Raw genomic sequence first — 12,935 nt, forward strand, 5'->3', positions numbered from 1 at the left:
GCAAGAATCATGTAACCACTAAATATATTCCAAGACAAGTTCTATAACCAAGAAGCTATGTATAAGTGCTGCGTTAATGCCTTTTGCTTCAGTCCTTATTTCTTGTTTTCTTCTCAACTGACCTAAACCTAGGCCTAAAGTCATCTGGCTTAAAAAATAAAAAGATCCCTTTTAAACTGATGTTCACTTAAGGCAAAAGGGTAATTCCACTACTTATAATACCTATTTCTGTTTAGTTTTGAAGAGTGACAGTCTTGCTCACTAAACGCAGTCTGCACATAGGGAACGCTTCCCAGGGCATCTGTACTGCGTAACAGGGGAGGCACAAGTTGGCCATGCTTTCCTCCAGACGCTGTCTTCTGGAGCTGCCTCTTCTGGGTATAATTCAAATGTAAGCCCCTAAAGTTATTTCTCACCCTTTAAAATTATGTCTGTGGGATCTGCACCTGCCTGGGTGCTGTATCCATATCCAATTCAGGATTTCTACTGTTCCTGTACATGTGAAATGCATTCTCACTAACCAGATGGGAAGGATTCAGAAGGCGTTATTTTCCCCATAATAGGCTATACATGAAGCACACTTAAAGGTTATGCAATTTCCTAACATAGTAATTATGTATTGAGCTAAATAATAGGGAAGCAAAGAGGGTTTTTTTTGATCTAATTGCCTGGCTGCTCTAGTCTCTCATGCAAACTGCAGGCATCTGAGGAAATTGGGTAACCAGCTGTGACAGCTAACAAAAGGCAGCAAATTCTCTCTGAGCTGGCATTTCATCCTCGACGGGTGTATCAGGACTGAATCCACACCCCAGTGCTGTGTGCTTGCCTCAGCTTAATGTGATTCACAGCCTCCATGTGAAAATGCTGGTGTCGGTCTGAGCAGCCACAGCAGTTTCTTCCCTCTGCTGTGTTGGCACTGCAAACAGCAGTGTAGTGCTTGTAGGCACTGCAAACAGCAGGAGCTGGAGGCTTGAATTAACCTGCAGGTCACCACCTTCCTGAGGTGTTACCTGGAGCAGTCCTGCAAGGTATTGCACATGATGTGTGGGCCCTTGCAGGTGGTACTGGGAGAAGACAGTTCACAGACCTCTTGTACCAGGCTACTTGCATGTTCTCTTTTAACCTTTTTGTTCCCAGTGCTTTCTAGGCTCCAGTCTGGTGGCTACTGGTGTAATACACAGTGGAGCACTTCAGAGCTTTGCTTACCCGTGTGTCCACCACATTTATTCACGTATTTAATGTTGATGATCAGCTTGCTTCCTCTTGGAGGGCCGTATCTGAACTCTGCCCCCTGAAGTCACTGACACCTTGTTTGCAGGTCACCTCATCTTCCTGAGCCGTAAGCACTGTGGCTCTGCAGCCTGACACTGCCTTACACTCTTGCTAACAGCCCTGCTTCTGCTCTTTTGCACATAGCTGTCTGTGTAATAAGCTGGACACTGAGGGCCCCCTTCCCCAAATTCTGGGGTAAATCAATGTGGACACTCTGCCATTTACCAAAATTAAAAGTAAAAGGGAAAAGGAGCTAACTTGCACAGTGTTAATAAGGGAATATGTACCTTCAATATTTTGATTGTATTGATCTAACTCTTGAATGTGGCGACTGGTTTAAGTGCACTATTGTCCATGTTGCATATGATATAACTTAAATTGCACTGTACAGCATATTGGCGTCTAATGTATGCTTTGCTAGAGCCTTGGGAAGTGCTGCCATGTACAGGTTCCTGTATGAGGGGAAAACATCTCTGCTAGCACTCCCTTTTTTTTGTAACTGTGTGACACTGAATAGCACTGTGTGATGTGTGCTATGTATCTGTTAACTGCTACAAACTTCAGTGGTGAGTGCACTTCTGTCCAGACATCTGGAATTGCTAATTGGACTTGGCTGCTGCATCAGTCTTGATATCATTTTACATGAAATAAGTAACAGGGCTGGGAGTTGCGTGCTATTATTAGATGTATGCTGTATGTGTGCAGAGTCCCAGCTGCTGTGGTGTGGAACATATTGCAAAAAGAATCACAAATATGAGAAAAAAACTACCATGATTGAAATTGGGGCAGAAAAACAGATACAAAGTGATGTAAAGTTTGCTGTAGATATCTTGAGAACACAGTAGAAATGTCTGTTCAAATTAAAACCTTGAAGACTAAAAAACTCTTTAATTACAGTGCTGAATCTTCTTTATTAGTACTGCCTTTCCTTTCTATTGGAGGGATGTGTGTGTGACTTGGATGTAAGCTCTGCCTGAAACTTGGCATCTTTTCAGCTGATGTGCTCTTTTACAGCTGAACCTATGCCGTGATGGTAGAAGAGGGGTTTGTACTGCAGGGCTGCATGGAAAGAAGAAGGTTGAGACCCTGAGGCTTTGCACGGCTTGCAGAGCTCTGCTCACAGGAATTTGGTCCTTTGACACCAGCTATGCACATGATGGATCAACAATTAGCTAAGACTTTATGCTTGTATTGAACTCTCTAAAGGGAGGTAGGATGATGTTTTCAACGGGAGAGCGGTTCGGAATGAAGCAAAACTTTGCAAGAAGTCCATCAGCAGGCAGGGGGTCATGGTTATCGATGGCTTTTTTAAGGGAGGTGGGGTGCTTTAGTGTAATTGCTAGGCGAAGGAGTGAAAAAAAGGACAAACAGCTCTTGGGAAGCAGAGGCTGTGAACTGTGGAATCTCCTGGATCTCTCCTGGCTGGTGACTCAGGGGCTGTGTACCTCTGGGCTGTCTGTTTGCCTGTGGCATCATTCTTGGTCTCTGCAGCTCCTCTGGAAGGTGAAGAATTCTTGTGGGTTTTGGTATTTCAGCAGATGGAAATGTGTGCGTCTGCGCTGCCCTGCACATGTGCAGTCCTCTATAATAACACAGTGAGGGATACTGAAAGTTTAGATGTAAAAAGATTGATTTCAGTCCCTACTTCAGCAAAGTGCTTGCAAAAGTCCATGCTGAAACAGTGGGTTTATTTTAAAACATTTTTATCTACTATTAAGAGCAGCCTGATTTCGTGTAATTGTGCTTTTTAGAAGAAAGAAAGTCATGGACCCACATGTTGATATTTCTTTCAATTTAACATTCCTTCTTATGTTTTTATTTGAGCATGGGTCAGAAGGCATCCCTAGTCCAACAGTTTAAAAACAAATACAGAAAGGCTCTGGAATATTTAAAAGGATGTAAAGCCATGTGCTGGACTCAGACTACAATTGAGATGACACTCATGAAAACACAGTGGCTTTGAGAGCTTGTATGTGTAAACAGGCGGCTCAGGGCAGCTGTGATGGATTTATTCAGCCCATATTATCTGCCTGTAAAACACCATGTTTTGATTCAATGTGTGGAAACACCTGATGGGAAGGAGTGGGGAAGACAGAGGCAGACTCTGCTTGGTGACCGGTCGGTGACTGACTTGAGCTGTAGCCTGGCTTTCCAAGCCTTTCTTTCTTATGTCGTCTGGCACTGGCTCTGCCCCATCTTCCCCCTTTGTAACTTGTTTGCCACCTTTGACAAGGCTTTACAGGGTAAGGGACATAATTACCTTCCTACAAAGCAGCCTGGCAGGGAACCCATGCCCACATGTCCGCATTTCATGTGGATGAAATGTCCATGAGCTCATTTTGTGAAGTGCTGGGTTCTTGTGGCTGGTGGTGACTTTGCAGCATCTAAATCACAGTATCTTGTACGTGCTGTGGCACAAGTACATCTGGAGGAAGCTAAAACTCAGCAGACTGAGGCCACTGAAAACCCAGGTGTTTTTGCTTAATGCTGCTGTAGGGCTCTCTTCCATGCTGCCAATTGTTCACCCAAGCAGGAAAGTAAACAGTAAGAATAAACTACTGTTGTGCATTAAACGTAACTCAAGGATGCCAGACTATGTTGGGTTGCTCACAGTTTCTCCTGCTGTGTAAATGTCAAGACAAGCCTGTGGCATTTGTGTGTTAGAGCTTGAGATGCTGATCTTTTGATGCGCTGTTGCAAGAGTGTTGCTGATGGCTTTAGATTACTTTATCTGATGCTGCAGGTCCTGCTAACTGAGGGGCTTACGCTTAAAGCTCAAAATCTGCTCCCTCAGTATCTTAAAGTACTGGCAGACAGCCTGCACAGAAGAGAAGGAAACTTCTTTCTGCTGTAAATATTGGGGGGTTTGGACAATTTTTGGCTGCTAATCTAGTAAGCAAAACTTGCTTGGGATAAAACAATTAGGGGGAACAAAAAGACACAAAGTTGTTGTGAATTCACTGGGTTGGTTGCATAAATTCAGTGTTTGCTTCTGCTGGTTTTTAGGCAGAACGTACTTCTGTTCTTGTTTACACAAAAGGAGTTGAAGTTCTTTCATACTGCTGTTTACCTTTTACCAGATATTGAGCATTGTGGGTCATAGCTGTGCTGTCATAGCACTCCGCTGCAAATGCTAAATGTTTTTCTGTTGCTGTGCAGTGTGCAGGAGATCTCTGCAAATGTGGGATGCTGTAAGAAAAATGTCCATTGAATGGACTGCTTGACTTACTGTGGTAGAATGCACAGAATCACAGAATGGTTTGCATTTGAAGGGACTTTAAAGCTTACCTACTTCCAGCCCCTGCCATGGGCAGGGACACCTTCCACTAGACCAGGTTTCTCCAAGCCCCGTCCAACCTGGCCTTGAACACTGCCAGGGATGGGGCAGCCGCAGCTTCTCTGGGCACCCTGTGCCAGGGCCTCACCACCCTCACAGGGAAGAACTTCTGCCTAAAAGCTCATCCTAGTCTCCCCTCTGTCAGGTTAAAGCCATTCCCCATTGTCCTGTCCCTGCAGGCCCTTGTCAAAAGCCCCTCTCCTGCATTTTTTTGGTCCCTTTATGCACTGGAAGCTGCTCTAAGGTCTCCGCGGAGCGTTCTCTTCTCCAGGCTGAACAAGCCCAGCTCTCTCAGCCTGGTTCCATAGCAGAGGTGCTGCAGCCCTCAGAGCATCCTAGTGGCCTTCTCTGGAGTCAGTCCAGCAGCTCCACATCCTTCTTATGCTGGGGCCTCCAGAGCTGGACACAGGACTGCAGGGAGGGGTCTTACCAGAGTGGAGCAGAGGGGAAGAATCCCCTCCCTTAACCTGCTGGTCACACTGTTGGTGATGCAGCCCAGGACATGGTCGGTTTCTGTGCTCAGGTGCACACTGCTGGGTCATGGTGAGCTTCTTACTGACCAACACCTCTACTTCTTATTTAATCAGTTGTTTCAGGGAGAGAACAGCAATCCAGACTTCAGCAGGCTCTGCTTCCTACATTTCCCTACGTTTGGGAAGGAAAATAAATAAATAAAAGGCCTTCCTGGGAAAAAGGCTTTCTTCCACAGATTCTCAATGGATACTTGCGCAACATCAAATACACAAAGTACCCTGGCTGCCCTGCCAGCAATTGGCGAGGCTGTCATTTCACCATGGGAAAGGCTTTTGCAATGCTGAGTTCAAATGCTGCTGTTCTCCTCCACCTCTTTTTCCTCCTCACTTGTGCCAGTTCATCTGTTTGTGATTCCACATGGTACATTGGATTGGAGAAACTGGTAAGGAGCCCAGCCAAAGGGAAAAGCCCTGCGGCCTGAGTCAGCATCTGCAGTGTTAAACGCTGCAATTTAGATGCTTTTAGTAGTTGAGTCATAGGAAAGATGTGTAATGGGCCTTAACGAGCAGTCATCTAAGGCTCTGTCACTGCAACTGTGTCCTCATGTAGACTGGAAGGGTGATTGATTTTTATTTCTTTTATTATTCTTTTTATAGTTTCTTAGACATTTGACTGGGGTTTGTGAGACCCAAGTCCTGGTCCTACCACTGCCACAGATTGCTGGTGTCATTTGAACCATCATCTGCATCAGTCTTAGCTGAAGAAGTGCACTTTCTGAGTTGAGTGCAGGCAAAATTCCCTGTTTTCATGTGCCTCTTTTCTGTTTACTCTTTGGGACAGAAACTGCTTGGCTATTGTATAGTTTTGATCAAAGCTCTAGGCACTGCCCCACCTCTGCACTATCAGTCATTCAGTAAAGCCAAGGTAGAGCTAAGGGGGGAGAAGAGAGAGTATACCTCCATCCTTGCTCACTGCTCATCTTACAGAAAGCCATGTGTTTATGATTGTCAACAGCACTAAAGATATCTGGTCTGCAGAACTACCATACTCTGTGGGCATAAGCTTTGTATCATGCAGAGCAGCAAACCAAAGGGATAGCACGACTCCAAAGCAAGAGCTCCACTGCGTCTCTGGGTGTCCTGCAAGGCCAGGAAAAGCTCCTGTGCTCAGCTATCCAGGCACAGCGGGTTGTGGTAGAATAGAACAGGGAGAGTTAAAAGAGCACTAGTGGAGCCATTGGTTCCATGGCACTGTGCTGCCTAGGAGAAGATGGATGGTTTTTTGCTGCTGGAGACTCCCAACAGCAGAAGTCATTCTCTGATCCTTGCCCTGGCCCTTTTGGCAGTCCCACCTCAGAGGAGTGCCTCCCCACACAATGTGTGAAGGATGCTCCAGAGCTTGCCAGCTTCTGTGTTTTAATAATCTGCTCCCCTAGAAGAAGGCAATGGTTTGTATGCTGCAATTGCTGTGCTTTTATTGTATCTGAGTGACACCATGCTCAAATTGTTTCTGTTTTGGAACAGCTTGAAGGGGGAAAGAAAAGAAGTAGGATTAACTACTGAAGAAGCAGATCCTTATGGGGCTGGTGTGTGTATTGTTCTCCAAATTGGAAGCATTCTTAAATCTGTAACTCAGCTGCCATTACAGGATGGCACCTCCTGTATGAGTGAGGAAGACAGGGTGCTGTGCTATGAGGACCAAGCTGTCCCCCTTCCCAAGTTAAAATCGACCTTTTGCTGTCCTCTCTCCCTTTCTTCAGCTCCCTGAATTTCTTCCTAATGAGAATGTTGCCTCAACACTTGGCCCAGATCTGACTTTCCCTTCCCTGTCATCACGGCCTTGAGAGGCAGAGCAGCTTTTTGGAACATGTCCTACTCTCTTCCCCTTGGCTCTTTTAATTTGCATTTCCAATATTCCTCCTTTCGCACGTTTCTGAACTTCAGACTGGCTTTTCTTGTTGGCAGTCTTGGGGACATGGATTAAAAACCCCAAACCAACAAATAAACACAAACCCCAAACAAAAAACCAACAAGAAAACCCAAACCCACAAAACCTAAAAACCCAGGTACCATGAAAAATGTAAAACATACAAGTGTCTCAGTAGTTTGTAACTCTCCCTCTCTCCTTTGAGTTCTTTTGGGACATAGAATCATAGAATAGTTAGGGTTGGAAGGGAACTTAAGATCACCTAGTTCCAACCCCCCTGCCATGGGCAGGGACACCTCACACTAAATCATCTCACCCAAGGCTTCAACCACCCTGGCCTTGAACACTGCCAGGGATGGAGCATTCACAACCTCCCTGGGCAACCCATTCCAGGCCCTCACCACCCTAACAGGAAAGAATTTCCTCCTTATATCCAATCTAAACTTCCGCTGTTTAAGTTTTAACCCGTTACCCCCTGTCCTATCACTACAGTCCCTAATGAAGAGTCCCTCTCCAGCATCCCTATAGGCACCCTTCAGATACTGGAAGGCTGCTATGAGGTCTCCACGCAGCCTTCTCTTCTCCAGGCTGAACAGCCCCAACTTTCTCAGCCTGTCTTCACACAGGAGGTGCTCCAGTCCCCTGATCATCCTCGTGGCCCTTCTCTGGACTTGTTCCAACAGTTCCGTGTCCTTTTTATGCTGAGTACACCAGAACTGCACACAATACTCCAAGTGAGGTCTCACAAGAGCAGAGCAGAGGGGCAGGATCACCTCCCTCCTTCGACCTGCTGCCCACGCTCCTTTTGATGCGGCCCAGGATATGGTTGGCTTTCTGGGCTGCGAGGGCACACTGAAGCCGGCTCATGTTCATTTTCTCATCGACCAGCATCTTTTATCATGAACAGAGACTGTGAGCAGGATACAGCACAGTTGAGGACTAGTGAGCTACAAGGCTGTGCTGACCACTGAGAAAGACACCCAAAGTGTCTTTGCTGTGCTGATGGGTGCTCATCAGGCAGGAGGGTTAGCCTCAGCTGCTTGCTGGAATGGAATATCCATGCTGCTGAGATGCCATCATCTGTCTGGGGTTGCGTAGTCACCCCTTCAGGCTTTTCTGCCTTCCCATGTTGAGGTTTTTCCTCTTGCACCTTGGAGCTGCTACCTATCAGATCTATGACAATCCTACCTCTGTCCTCGGTTTTACCTTTGTTATCTTGCAGGGCTCTGTGCTCTTTCTCACAAGCTGGCAGTCTTCTCGGTTCTCAGAGGCAAGGTTACCCAGCTGGGCTGTATCAGGGAGGCCTTGGAACACAGCTGAACCTGGAGGACAGGGTGGTTTCAGGGCCAGCTTGCTGGAAGCTCTATCTAGCTTGTGTTTGTCCCAGTTTAATGCTCCAAATGGTTGCCTCGGTGCTGGAGGAGGTAACTGGGTTATTAAATCATTCCTGCTTCTTTGTCAGTCTGATGGATCTACCATCCTGGCATGATACTGGTCAAGAAGAGGAATTTATAGAGCCAGGCTAGCAGATAGAGCAAACCCACCACTGCTCCATGCATTATCCTTCCTTAGTGGATAAGGCCATTTGGCTCAACTGCATGTGTAGATCAGGGCCTTGGGGACAACAGGATCTTTCCTTTTTACCTCTCCAGCATGCAAGGTGAGGTCTGTTTGCCCTCACTGCAAGGCTGGATCCATGGTGCCCTTCCTGAGAGCAGCCATGGAGTCATGCTAGAAGCTTTGCTCTTCCCTCTCCTTTGATTTGGTAGCAGACTCTTTAGCCTGGAAAAGTGATTGTTGAGGTGACGGTATGGAGGTCTAAGATATGTTGCCATGAAGCAAATAAAGGACAACAGTTTGCCTCACACAAGAATTAAGGTGCGCCAGAGGAAATTAACAGGTGGCACTTGAAACAACCACTGGTGCCATTTGGCAGGGTGTGTGGTTCAGCTGGGGAGCTCATGTCCATTGGACGTGGCAGATGCCAAGCATGACATGGGTTCAAAAAGGAGCTAAACAAGGGAAAGAAAAACCTATCAAGGGTTATTTAACACAAAGACATCAGCTGTGACCCGAAGTCGTGGAGCAATACGGCATCAGGATGCCAGGGAAGCACAACTCTTAGGTTTTCCTCGGTGTACTGTGCCCTGGCTGGCTGCTGCTGGCCTTTGAGCAGCATGTAGGCATCAGATGACCCTTTAGTTTGTTGAAAATACCACTCAGTCTACAGCAGGTGGAGTGATACTGCTGAAATACCCATAGTTTTGCTTCCCCAAGGGCTTTCAATGCCTTTTTTGAGGCTCTGCAGTCCAGCAACAGAGCTCTTTGTGTTTATTTTCTTACTGCTGCTTTCCCTCTTTTAGAGACAGCTGGTTTTGTGAATGGTATTTAACAGTTCTTTCAAACTCAATTAGGCACTTGGGAGCCAGGAGTTGTGAGCACTCAGCTTCTATACCCAGCAAAGGATTTTCCCCACCTGCAGCCTCTGTTACACTATTTTCCCAAGACCTCTATGCTTTGTGAGGTAAGCTTTTAAAACTGGCCATTTTTTAGTGCATGAAGGCTTTGAAATGAGTGGCCAGTCCTGCTTTGTTTGCTCTCCTAAATTTGTGATGCTCTGAAATAATTTCATTCATCACTTCCCTTTGGAGGGGGGTGGAATTAATAAACTCAGGCTCTGTCCCACCCCTGAACTCACTTAAATCTTGTACCTATAACAAATACCATTTTTGGCAGGCTTGAAAAAACCTATTTGAAATGGCTGGACAATGAAAATACACTGCTTTTTCCTTCTATTACAAGTGTGTACCAGGGTACTGTGTTTTGTGTAGGGTCTTCTGCTCATGCCCCGTAGCTGTGCCCACGTACAGCCTAGCCAGGCATTCAATGATGTGATTAATGGCTGTTGCATGTGGTTGAGCCTGCCTCTGATCTACTAGGCTGGGGAGATCTCTGTGTGCAGTGGAGGGTTTTCTTTTGCTCGCAGAGCTCTGTGAAAGGTTTTTCTCTCAGGAAATTGTTTCTGATACTTTAATGCTGGTCTTTGTCCTGGCTGAAAATTAAGACCTGAAAATAAAGCATACACACATAGTTTTGTGTGACACCTTTTTTCCTTCATTTAGTTCAGCCTGACAGAGTATTTCCTTTAGGTACCTTTAACAAAAGCATTTTAATGTATCAGGATTTCTCTTTGGGCTGCTGAGCTAAAGGTTCCAGCTCAGTGAGCCATATGCGCAGAGGGGCCTGGGATACTTTATATGTTGTATTTTCATGCTCTGGACTCCTGCCCAGACAATGTCTCCCAAGAGCAGGTTACTGCCATGGGAAACAGCTGAGTTGGCTTAATGCAAGGATGTAAGAATGACCGTGCTGCTCAGAGTGGAGGTATGAGCATCTCCAAGCTTGGTCTCCAGCAACCAGCATCAGTGAATATGTAAAGAGGGAATATAGGAAATGGGATGTTTGCCAGACTCCCGTCAGAAGCAGTTCAATGACTGCTTGAGGCAGAAGTTGTATCTGGATTGTCACGTTTAATACTCACTATGGAGCTATCCTCTGCAAATTGCTTCTTGAATCCATGTTCCCTTTGGGGCTTGGTGATCAAGCACTTGGCTTTCTTGTTTAATTTGGAAAGGCTACAAGTGTACAGCACCCAAAGCTGCATCCCAGCAGGCAAACAGCGGCCTGAAGTCATGCAGCTTAACACTGACATGACTTGAACACTTTGGATCTAGCTCAAGAAAATGCTGACTTTTGATTTAAGGGGAATGAAAAAAAATAAGTTGAATGATTTAGGCAAAAGCCCCTTTTTGACCCCAGGACAATTTTAATGCTTTTTTGCTTTTTTAATTTCTGTTTCTTTTTTTCTTTTTTTTTTGCTGAGATTGCTCTTTTTGTGGATGGAAAATTCCCAACCTACTGGAGTTGGCAAGCTCTTGTTTTTAGCGAAAGCATATGCTGACGTACATTTGTATCTTCCTTCAAAAAAAAGCTGAGGATAAATACAGAGCTGAAGGCAGCATGCAGTTCCCTTCTCCCTTCCAACAGTCCCCATATTGCCAGTTTAGGGGGGTGGAAAGTTGTCAGTTCTAGCTCAGCCTGCAGGAATGACAACAAAATTATACTAATTAAAATATGAAGATGTAATTCCAACTCCATCACCTACCCTAGAGGGGACTTTACTGTAAACGCAGAAAGATCCCCAAAAGTTGATCTACAGCACTCATTGCCTGAGAAACATCAATTGAGAAGGAATGAAAAGCCTCTTTTTCAATCAAAGGACTGTTAATCTTCAAGAGCAAAGGTTTTAGACTCATCATGCTAGATTATAAAGATTATCTAATAGCTCTTTATGGAAAATGGGTTTCTTAAATGCCTTTTGCCTCTCCCTCGCTCGTAACACGGCGCCTCGTTACCCTCCAGCAAAGGCAAGAAGTTCTTATGCCGAATTTTCACTGACAATCTGCATGCTGCTGGCTGCTCTGCTCGGTCTGAACAGCTGCAAGAGGTTGGTGAGTCTGTGGGAAAGGTGTCTGCCTGTCTTCAGATGAATCAAACACGCTCCTAGCACTTGATAAATGATTCTGCAGCTGTGGTAGCGGCTCCATTCTGCAGAGATGGCTGGTTTAGATTCCATCTGAAATGCATTTCAACTTGTCTGCCCTGAAGTTTCCCTCCAAGGTCTTCAGCCAAAACTCAGCTTTGTTTTAGAGTGAAAGTTTCGAGGTTAACTGAGCCGCGCTTCGGAGGTGCGGGATTTAAGAGATTTAAGTCGTGAGACCTTGCAGATTTCATTAAACGCACTGCTACGGTGTGCTGGGTTCAGATGTAACAGTTTTTTCTCTCCTTCGTAGTGGCTGAGGCAGTGCTGTGTTTTTGACTTCAGTCTGAGAACAGTGCTGATAATCCACTGATGTTTTTAGCAGGCTTTTTGCAGGTCAGTTCATGGAGGTTGCGCTCTGCAAGACCAATGAAACCCAGTGGTTCCCTGGACTTTGGTGAGCTATGTTGCGCAGTTGTGCCACTACTTCCAGATCTGGCAAGTCACAGATTTTGGAGCATCTGAGTCCCTGTCAGGGAAGCTTTACATTACATTATCAGTTAAAACCCAAGTGCTTTTCATAAACCCACTATTTATTCTCTGAATGTTCTCAATAAATAGAATTGGGAAAGTGCCTTCAACTTGGTTACACGGGTTTTCTCCTCTGCTTTGCTTTCTTACGGAAAATGAGCCCAATGAATGGTAGATTGCTTTTGCTTAGCTGAATGTCCCATCAACTGCAGTGGTTATTTCAGATTGGTACAGCAGATGCTGCCAGCTTCAGATGGACCCTGTTTGGTTTGGAAAGTCCTTTCCAATGAAGCCTTCCCTTTCTGATGGGGCTTAAAACCTTGCTGTGTTTTTCAGTATGCTTTACCTCAGGTACACACTGAACAGCCCAGCTATTACCCTGGAAGACCAGGTCCAGATGAACCTTGATAGAAAAGAACAATTGCATTCATGGCATGAATGACCATTGTTTTTTGTGCTGTGCAATAAATTTGGTGTGAGGCTTTGTCTGAATTTTTAAGATAGTCTGGTTTTCATGTCTCACTGGGCACATTCCTTACACTGTATTGCAACATCTGCTCACCTCAGAGACCTGCGTGAGCTTGTTTTCATACCAGGTTGTGTGGGTTTTAGAAAAGCAGACCATGATTTGCTGGACAAAGAAGATTTACTGTGAACAAACTCTCTTCTACTTGCCTGATCGTTGTTTGGTGTGCTGCTCCTGTTTAGACTGGAAAGTTGTCATGAACTGCACTATTTTTGCATCTTGTTTCTATAGCCTACTTGAAATGCACTGTCAAGACCAGTAAGGGAAGAAGACTGTTGGATGCTGCATGCACCCCAGATACTGTCAGTGGGTTGAGTTCTGCAAAACCA

The 12,935-nt window shown here is 45.5% G+C and overlaps 1 long non-coding RNA gene across 1 annotated transcript; it reads left to right on the plus strand.

The window, feature by feature from the left end:
- The first annotated feature begins 6,365 nt into the window (after positions 1-6,365).
- LOC130609105 (uncharacterized) lies at positions 6,366-7,069 on the plus strand. Its single transcript, XR_008974717.1, has 2 exons — positions 6,366-6,530; positions 6,843-7,069. It is a non-coding gene; the product is annotated as an uncharacterized LOC130609105 (long non-coding RNA).
- Positions 7,070-12,935: the final 5,866 nt, after the last annotated feature.

This window comes from Pezoporus wallicus, unplaced genomic scaffold (assembly GCF_028554395.1).
Source record: "Pezoporus wallicus isolate ANWC-B61680 ecotype Strahan unplaced genomic scaffold, APGP_CSIRO_Pwel_v1 contig_6464, whole genome shotgun sequence".
Taxonomy (NCBI): Eukaryota; Metazoa; Chordata; class Aves; order Psittaciformes; family Psittacidae; genus Pezoporus; species Pezoporus wallicus.